The 9505-nt window shown below is 48.7% G+C and overlaps 1 protein-coding gene across 1 annotated transcript in view; it reads left to right on the top strand.

Annotated features, from left to right (window-relative positions):
* The first annotated feature begins 1319 nt into the window (after positions 1-1319).
* large1 (LARGE xylosyl- and glucuronyltransferase 1) overlaps positions 1320-9505 on the top strand; it is a 40157-nt gene continuing 31971 nt past the window's right edge. The window contains exon 1 of the mRNA XM_061229419.1: positions 1320-2683. The gene's annotated coding sequence lies outside the window, so the exon portion shown is untranslated. The remainder of the gene's footprint in view (positions 2684-9505) is intronic.

Below are 9505 nucleotides of genomic sequence, written 5' to 3'. Positions count from 1 at the left end.
CTTAACCACTACGCTACAGACCGCCTCAGTCATGTCCCTTAACCACTACGCTACAGACCTTAATCACTACACTACAGACGGCCCCAGTCATGTAGCTTAACCACTACGCTACAGACCACCCCAGTCATGTAGCTTAACCACTACGCTACAGACCTTAACCACTACGCCACAGACCTGAACCACTACGCTACAGACCACCCCAGTAATGTAGCTTAACCACTAAGCTACAGACCTGAACCACTACGCTACAGACCTTAACCACTACGCTACAGACCGCCCCAGTGACAGTGGCACACGTTCCCTCAAGGAAGTTTAAAAGTAGGAAATAGAGTAGATATAATCGTATAATATATTATATAATATAGTAAATATAGTGTTGGCGTAACTATTTATGCAAAAAGTTAAATTTTTGCGAAGTTTGGTTGAAGTCATTTTAAACTGAAACTCCTATCTGATGTACTATACAATGCTTTGTGCAGTGTTGTTGGATTAAAAGCATGACATGGTGGCTATTAAAACGCTTTTATGAATAGTGGATGATTGTGCAGTATTACCAGAGATCCACACTTTCGTTTCGCCCCTTTACGCCGTTTCCCCCCTTTACGCTCAGCCGTTCTGCAGCTGCTGGGGCCTGTCAGTGTCCTGTTCTTATCAGGCTGGAGGACTGCGGGTAGATTACTCTGTCAGGCTGAGGCACAGAACTACAGAGGAAGAGGGAAAACCGATAACGTGAGAAAAACAGACCGAGGGATGAGATCAGCTCAGCTGATGTCCCTACAGTCCGTCTCTCAGGGTGTTCAGGTAAATGTTCGCGTAGATTCATCTCCAACCCTGCCGTAATAACGGCTGGAACTGTGCGTCAGACATTCTAAACTAGCCCCAGCAGTGAAACCCGATATCTTTGCCTGTTAACTGCTGCGCAAATCTAGAAATGCTAAAGCGTTTAACGGCTTCTGTCTTTGAAGACAGAAGGCAATTTAACTGCGCATAGTGAACTCGTGAAAGTGCTGCGTTAAATGCAATACCGCCGCGCCGTTCATCCGTAAATAAGGCAGAAAAAAATATTGTGCGCTGGGAGCTGCGCTCTCCAAACTGCGCCTCCGCGCTGATTAAAATCCCAAATTCAATCTGGCGAGCTCCTGACCGTGTTTTTGTGCAAGCACGGCTGCACTAGCGCAGGGGGTTTGCGAGGCCGCCGCCGATTGGACGCTTCCTGCTCGTCGGGACCGGGGGAGGCTGGGAAGAAGGGAAAGCCTTGTGTACGAGGCCGCCTCCGAGCAGAAACACACAATCACTGCAGCTCAAACCAGCGGGCCGACGGCTGGACCAGCGCAGGTTGTGGGAGGGTTCTGGGAGGGTTCTGGAAGACTGGAGAAATGACAATGGATCGCTGTGCTCAGTAGATGGCTTTCTTGCTAGATTTTCTTTTAAGTCTGGGTTGTGGCATCGCTGATTACTTCTCTCTGTTGAATGAAGTCAATCATAACAGCAGACGCGCGCAGTGCACTTGAAGAGATCGGATTGTGACGGCAAGCAGGGCACGAGGAAAGAATGTAAATGCTGTATCCGGTTACAGATCTGGGATATAAACAGTTTTCCTTCTTTCAAATACAGGGCCCATGCGCCTCGGTACAGGGAAACTGTCGCTTGTCGCGTTTAGCGTGTTTAGCAGGCGAGCTAACTGAACGCCAAATCCGTGGACTTGTGCTAATAGTGCAATGAACAGGATTTAGAAACGGAGTAACACTGGGAGATCGTTTCAAAGACCCCGAGACGCATGTGAGCTCTACGTGTGTTATCCGGACTGATATTACGGTGTTAAACCAGGGCAATAACGGGGAAATACGGACAGTCACGGACAACCGTTTCCTTATTTCAGGGGGGGACTCACCTGGCATTGGACAGTTTGCTATGATAGTTTTTGGTGACATTTGCAAAACTGCAACTTAAAGAGTGACAAAGGATCCCTTGTGTTTCCTGAACTGTCAAGACCTCGAATGTAGGTTGGATTGACTTCATTCTGGATCCATCTGGTAAAAGCACAACGCGTTGCTAAATGTTTTTCTACATTTCTACTCGCCATCAAATCTCCAGCTATGTTCGCCTGCTAGATACCAGATTGCTACTTTAATTCGCGGTACAGTCACGCTCAGTTGAAGTTGAAACGGCTTTCCGCACTCAATGTTGAGGAAAGCAGAATAGTAGCGGTCTAAGTTGTTTACACACTTGGTCTATTGTATGATTTACCCGATGTTGAAGCTGCCGATAACAGGAAGCAGGTGTTGTAAACAGCACCTCTGCTTTCGGTGACTCGGAAACCATATAGTTGAAAAAAATACTCCTTCTTCAATATATCTTTTTTTCTGTTGCCAAAATTACCTGATGCGCAGCGGTTAGGTGGGGAGCTTGTCCACAGTAACTTCCAGACACTACTAGGTCTTGGGGGATGGATGGAGTCAAAGTTAACGCCTCCACCTGATGCACAACACTGTAAAAGAGCCAAGCCCGTGTGACACCTTTGCGCCTGGACCCGGGAGCTCCGCGGGAGCTGTTCAACCTGCTCAGGTTCTGACGCCGTCCAACCGACGATTCGTTTGATGACCGAAACGACAAACCTTGGCTACATCTCCCAGTCCTCGGAGAGCCAGTAGCGGAGGAGATTCGCCCTGCTTGCTCCGAACTGGTAGGCATCCATTGCAGTTTATTAACTCTGTAACTGTAGCGTCTTATCATTCCTGAAATACGTTTCCCACAGGTTCAACCTATAGAATTGATAGACAAATTTTACGCAAAATGATATGACAAATAGTTTGTTTTGCGCAGATAACCCTCTAAAATACCCTTTAATTTGTGTTGAATTGCAGGGCAAAGAAGTATCTATTTGTAGTTGTAAATACGTTCATAATGTAGAACAACAACAGAGATTTGTATATAAACAGGCATTTGTTTATTCTGAACGTATTTGTACTGACCTTTCGCAGGGCAGAACAGTTAAGCGAACACTGTGCCATGCTTAGTCCTGTACAGACAGACAGACTTGTGTGATGGGCACGAGGAATGTGTACGAGCGCCACACACAGAACATAACGACCAATTAACCCAGCCTGGCCCCTCAACAAGCGCCAGACACCCTGATAATTGCGTAGACTTTCAGCCAGTCGTGATTGTGGTCTCATTTCGGGAATATCCTCTTTACTAACCTCTAAAAACAACGGAGACGGAAACATATATGTGTCGTACACACAGCTGCTTTGACACGACGATTTCATTCACTTCTCTCTTGTTTTCTGTTTACGTAGGTTATGTCACACACGTTTTACGCTTTCCTTTGTCTGCCGCTTAGGAAGTGCAGCACTGATCTCTCCTTAATACGCGTTAAAATAACCAATCGCGCGCACTAAGCCACCACACCAAAGCCATGGGTAGGTGTTCGCTTGCATACAGGATTATGGTGCTCGCCCACGACCCAATCGCGGATTGGGTGATTAACAGAACCCCTCTTTCCTTGTGGCAATTCTCCCACCTAACGAGACCGTGCAAATATAATCCAAGGGCACTGCGTTTTACCACAGGACGGGCGCCAGAGATGAACTTCGTTTTTTATACTTTTTTGCAGTAGACGTATGTGGGATTATCCGTTGACAGGCAAAGGCTTTAAAATGACCATCGATCCTGAAAAAAGTGCCTCTCTCCCTGGCTGTGGGTGCAGGGTGCAGAATGTTGTTATTTTATTGTTATTTATTCATGTGATATTTATTTAGAAATGATTTAAACTGCAAAGCTTCATCCAGGGTTTAATGGTTTACCGGCTTTGATTTTGAACCTTGAACCATCTGTTTAATGCTGAGTCCATTTATGTTATTAGGACACTATTATCCGGTTTAGGAAGTGCAGGAATATGGACATCAATTATTTTGATAATAAAAAAATCTTAAATTAAATAATGAAATGTAACTGTTATGTTTTGCCATTAGTGTCCCAGTAAATGAAACATTGTTTGGAGATTGTTCCCACCTCTTCAGGCTAACATTAGCAGCTTAATTACCTTACTGTAAGTTATGTCTACTAATAATGCAGCTTTTACTCAGATCTGTTGACAGTTAAAAGGCAGTGATTTTCTGAAAATTAATCTCAATGGTTGGATGATGTATCATGTCAGTGACTTAAAGTGTTTGTAAAAGCCTGGCCACAAATCACACATAATCTATACATCTGTACATATGTTCTAAATCATTCTGTATTACCCATACACAGAGAAACAGCATTTCATGGGCTGTAGGTATTACACACCTAACACCCAGTGCCATCCCGCACACACACACACTCACACACACTCACACACTCACACTCACACACTCACACACTCACACACTCTCACACACACACACACACTCACACACTCACACACTCACACACTCACACACTCACACACTCACACTCACACACACACACACTCACACTCACACTCACACACACTCACACACTCACACACACACACACACACACACACACATTACGCGGCTGATTATGAGTGTTTGCTGAGCTCGGCTGTGCCAATGATGGCCTTTTTATGGAGATGACTGTGCACTCGTATGAAATGGGGCCAAATTAAGATGGACTGATAGTGTTTGTGTGAATGAGAGAGAGAGAGCGAGAGAGAGAGAGGGGAGAGAGATATACAGACACAGACACAGACAGACAGAGAGAGAGAGAGAGAGAGAGAGAGTAGAAGATGGTCCAGAAATAACTGTTTTTCAGAACAGTGGGACCCCATTGTGACAGACCCCATGGTGTCAGTGTTTGCTGTGTGAATGAACTGCGCTCTGGGGCTCGGTGTGTGTGAGTGAAACTGTGGGAACACAGAGGCTGTGACTAATGGCCTTGACACCTGGGCACAGAGGAGGCCATTTTGAGATGGTAATCGACCTCTGAAGTGAGGCGGTTAGATGAAGGTGGACAGAATTCCCCGTTTCCCAGAAAAGCTGTCTAAACGCGTTTATTTTAGCCAGGGTTCCCTGCGGTGAGAGCAGTGTGATCGTTCATGAAGATCAAAGCTGTGAGATGGTTTCTCAGAGAAACACAGGACCCACCAGGCCTGTGCGTGTATGTGCCTCATTGCCCAATGATAGTAATGCAGCAGACGCAGAAGCACTGCTTAATGACATGGTCCTTACTGAGTTCAGCGCAGAACAATCGCATTGTCTTGGGTTGGCAGTAAAGCAGGTCATTATTTATGGTGTGTGCTGAACTAAACCCAGCCCTGCGTGTGGATCTCCTGGGTGAGTGTGTGAGTGTGTGTGTGTGTTTATGCTTTGAGCTTTGCCTCCCATAAACCTTATTCTGAATTTCTACTGCCCCCCCACTTCACCCCCTCAGGGACCACATGATGTCACTTCCTGTCAGAGCCCTCTTTCACCACCACCATTTGTAGTTTCACAATATATTGAGTGAAGTTTTACTGAGAAATGAAACAAAATGTAAAACTAATACAACAATGTGAAGATCAGCAGCTCAGCCCAGCCAGGCCCAGTGCAGCGTATACCTGCAGCGCTGGAGTCTGAGATAACTCTGCTACACCTGGGAACGTTAGCGGGAAGCTTGCTGTATGAAGCGTGACGAATGCTAGTTCTACAGACTGCTGCTTCTGCTCAGGGTGTGGAAGAGCTGTTTAAAAGTGTGATTTATGACTCTTACTCTTTCAGATAAGATGCCCTTCAAAAAAAAAAGAAATACAGTCTTGTGGGACTCTTCCCTCCTGTAAATCCATAAATAAACATCCGCAATTCTTTGAAAGTGTGATAAAATGTAAATGAGATATGGTAATTAGCGGTGCGTTGCCGGGGGAGACGGCACTTGGTGAATAATGCTCCATTTGGCGGTTGGGCCACGGCAGTGACATCACACCACAGGGTGACATCAGACCAGAGTAATAGAGGAATGCAGGACTATATCAGACCAGAGTAATAGAGGAATGCAGGGCTATATCAGACCAGAGTAATAGAGGAATGCAGGACTATATCAGACCAGAGTAATAGAGGAATGCTGGGCTATGTCAGACCAGAGTAATAGAGGAATGCTGGGCTATATCAGACCAGAGTAATAGAGGAATGCTGGGCTATATCAGACCAGAGTAATAGAGGAATGCTGGGCTATGTCAGACCAGAGTAATAGAGGAATGCTGGGCTATATCAGACCAGAGTAATAGAGGAATGCAGGGCTATATCAGACCAGAGTAATAGAGGAATGCTGGGCTATATCAGACCAGAGTAATAGAGGAATGCTGGGCTATATCAGACCAGAGTAATAGAGGAATGCAGGGCTATATCAGACCAGAGTAATAGAGGAATGCTGGGCTACGTCAGACCAGAGTAATAGAGGAATGCTGGGCTACGTCAGACCAGAGTAATAGAGGAATGCAGGACTATATCAGACCAGAGTAATAGAGGAATGCTGGGCTATATCAGACCAGAGTAATAGAGGAATGCTGAGTTATATCAGACCAGAGTAATAGAGGAATGCTGGGCTATATCAGACCAGAGTAATAGAGGAATGCTGGGCTATATCAGGCCAGAGTAATAGAGGAATGCTGGGCTATATCAGACCAGAGTAATAGAGGAATGCAGGGTTATATCAGACCAGAGTAATAGAGGAATGCTGGGCTATATCAGGCCAGAGTAATAGAGGAATGCTGGGCTCTTTAAACATACAGGCCCCCCCTCTGCACCGGCAGATAAACACTCACTCAGACAAGACGCTTTCTCCTGCTGCAACTGCGCTTGATTAATAGGCCTTTCAGAAACGCGAAGGGTTCAGAACTCCTGTAACTGTAAGTGCTAGTTCACCCTGATGCAGTTATTTTCTGTGCTCCGTGGCGTAGGGCACAGGTGCGGTGCTGGACTGTTTGTTGGGCTGGATTCTGGAGTTGCCTGCCACGGCCCAGGCTGGTCAGTTTGTTTCATCTTCTGGGCGAATAAGCAGGTTTTCAGGCTCCAGTGTGAGGAGCTTTGAGTCGGGGGCGAAGCGGACAGGTGGGGGGAGGAAAGCTCAGGGAAGCGTTTCTAAGACCTGGCCGTCTCCATGGTGACGGTAACCCGGCCCTGCTGCTTCTGTTTGGGTCTGTGGGTAAGGTGGGGGTCTCACTAATCTCAGCTCAATTACCGTCGCATTTTTCACATGGCTGGAGAGGAAATGAGGTTTGCGCTTCCTAACGACCTGTGGCGGTTTGTGGGCGTGGCCTGTGGCGGTTTGTGGGCGTGGCCTGCTGGTCGCTGTTGTTGAATGTTTTGAGAAGCAGCTCTCTGTCATTTCACAGTGAATATTTTTAATAATAATGATGATGATGAATAATAATATCTGTCCTTCAGAGGGACAGCAATGGACGGTTCTGACGGCGCTGATCCAAACCCGCTCTGACAGGCGGGAGGTGGGTTATCTCTCAGCCCCCCCCCCCCCGTGCGTATCATCAGAGACTTTACAGAACCCAAAAGCCACCCAGGCCCAGACAGGATGGATTATCCTCCGAAGCCTGCGAGCCTTTCAGCAGACTGCCTCTCACTCTGTGTCCCTGGACCCCAGACGCTCCAGACCGGTTCTGCACTCAGTCAGCTCAAATGACTGCATTTCCCATGAGCACTTTGGGCCGGGCTGTCTGGCTCCTCTCAGTCGTGATGAAGGCGGATCCAGGGGTGACCAGAGTGAAGCATCACGCTCTGCACCCCTGCAGTACGCGGGCGTGAGCCCATCTCCACTCAACCCTGTGTATGTGGGACCTCCCCCTACTCCAGTTGTAATGCAATCAGCAATAATCAATAATAATAATTAATAATTATAATTATATAATTATCAGAATAGCTGACTGGCTGTGCTGTGGCTGGCCGTGTTGTTCTTCCTCTCCTCGTGCTTATTAAATATTCACGTTCCCGCCAGCTTGGCTCAGTGGAGTTTTCCTTACCGCCCGGGACAGTCGAGTATATTTAAGAGCCAATAATCCAACAGCATTTTTACTCTGCAACAAATAGCTTTTAATGAGTTATTGATTGAAGTGTGTTTGAAGGTGCGGTATGAAGTGATATGTTTGATCAGGGCTGCCCTGTTCCCCCGCAGTGCCGGTAAAGATCTGCTCTGACCTCTGACCTCTGTCCTCTGACCTCTGACCTCTGAAGTCTGCTCCATCCAGTGTAGATAAAACCGCGATCCGCCCTGCTGCTCACAGAACAGTGCTGGTCTCTCTGATCCGCCCTGCTGCTCACAGAACAGTGCTGGTCTCTCTGATCCGCCCTGCTGCTCACAGAACAGTGCTGGTCTCTCTGATCCGCCCTGCTGCTCACAGAACAGTGCTGGTCTCTCTGATCCGCCCTGCTGCTGGTGGGACAGTGCTGGTCTCTCTGATCCGCCCTGCTGCTGGTGGGACAGTGCTGGTCTCTCTGATCCGCCCTGCTGCTCACAGAACGGTGCTGGTCTCTCTGATCCGCCCTGCTGCTGGTGGGACAGTGCTGGTCTCTCTGATCCGCCCTGCTGCTGGTGGGACAGTGCTGGTCTCTCTGATCCGCCCTGCTGCTCACAGAACGGTGCTGGTCTCTCTGATCCGCCCTGCTGCTGGTGGGACAGTGCTGGTCTCTCTGATCCGCCCTGCTGCTGGTGGGACAGTGCTGGTCTCTCTGATCCGCCCTGCTGCTCACAGAACGGTGCTGGTCTCTCTGATCCGCCCTGCTGCTGGTGGGACAGTGCTGGTCTCTCTGATCCGCCCTGCTGCTGGTGGGACAGTGCTGGTCTCTCTGATCCGCCCTGCTGCTGGTGGGACAGTGCTGGTCTCTCTGATCCGCCCTGCTGCTGGTGGGACAGTGCTGGTCTCTCTGATCCGCCCTGCTGCTGGTGGGACAGTGCTGTTCTCTCTGATCCGCCCTGCTGCTGGTGGGACAGTGCTGGTCTCTCTGATCCGCCCTGCTGCTGGTGGGTCAGTGCTGGTCTCTCTGATCCGCCCTGCTGGTGGCCCCCAGCCCTGACCTCTGGCCCCCCTCTGTGGGGTTCTGCAGGGTTCCTGCGGAGGGTCACTCAGGCAGGAGTGGTGCTTTATTAGGGGGCACAAGGGCACAGAGGTTAATGAATCAGCGTGTTACTCTCTGGGCTGAGTGTGTTCATGGCCTGTGGACCTGTCTGATCTCCCTGGCCTTGTGCACCCAGCCAGGCCCTGACAGGAAGGGGGGGTCAGACCCATCAGCCCCCTCCCACAGCAATGCGCATCAGCAGTGTGGAGCCTCTTTATCTGGGACAGTAATAAATCCCTCCATTATGGAACATTCTGTCCAATTAGCCGCTGCCCCAGCGGGGCGCTAATCCCTGCACCGCCGTGCTCCTGCCGCCCCCCATCCGGCGAGGTGACTTTGGTGAAGAACACTCCTCCTGCACACAGTATTCCCACACACTCCCATATTCCCACACAGTATTCCCACACACTCCCATATTCCCACACAGTATTCCCACACACTCCCATATTCCCACACAGTAT

Source organism: Conger conger, chromosome 19, assembly GCF_963514075.1.
Source record: "Conger conger chromosome 19, fConCon1.1, whole genome shotgun sequence".
NCBI classification, from domain to species: domain Eukaryota; kingdom Metazoa; phylum Chordata; class Actinopteri; order Anguilliformes; family Congridae; genus Conger; species Conger conger.
The sequence above is the reverse complement of the archived record's forward strand: the minus strand, read 5'-3'. Positions and strand labels throughout refer to the sequence as shown.